Genomic DNA, 607 nt, shown 5'->3' on the forward strand with positions numbered 1-607 from the left:
TCTTTATTATTTTTCATTTATTTTTTTATGGAGATCTTTTCTTTATTGAGAAACTGAAGACCTGGGTACATCAAATAAAACCAATTTCTGGGGGTGGGGGGGGAAATCAAAACCCACAATAGAAAAAAGAATTTAACACTGTCTGGACCATAGCAGAACCAAGAGAATATATTCTTTTAATCGAAGAATTCCAGGCACTTCATAAAAATATGGAGTGCTTCTTCAAGAACCTGCGTGTCATCCTTGCGCGGGGACGATGCTAATCTTCTCTGTATCGCTCCAATTTTGGTATATGTGCTGCCCAAGCGAGCACCCATTACCCTTCTTGAAAAGTGAATTCATAGATGGTAAAAAAAAAAAACATATTGACACAGAAAACTCAGGTTTTATTTTCAGGGCACCCACCTCCCGTGTGCTTCCACTAACAGAGGCAGGATGGATGTACAGTGTCAGGTACTTTGCCATTGTTGGTAGAAAAAATAATTGACTGCTGTGCAAAAAAGAAAGGCTAGTGAACCCACAGGGTCACTGTGCTGGCTGGCTCCCGGGGCTCGGGCGCACCGAGTGGCCACGCTGGTTACTGGTGAGAGGTGGCGCTCTTCACCAG

General features: G+C 43.3%; 1 non-coding gene across 1 annotated transcript; it reads right to left on the reverse strand.

Moving 5' to 3' along the window:
- Window positions 1-203: 203 nt before the first annotated feature.
- Window positions 204-313, reverse strand: LOC118001673. The gene has a single exon (XR_004676782.1). It is a non-coding gene; the product is annotated as a U6 spliceosomal RNA (small nuclear RNA).
- Between the last annotated feature and the right edge of the window lie 294 nt (window positions 314-607).

This window comes from Mirounga leonina, unplaced genomic scaffold, assembly GCF_011800145.1.
Source record: "Mirounga leonina isolate KUSES-001 unplaced genomic scaffold, KU_Mleo_1.0 Mir_53, whole genome shotgun sequence".
Lineage (NCBI taxonomy): Eukaryota > Metazoa > Chordata > Mammalia > Carnivora > Phocidae > Mirounga > Mirounga leonina.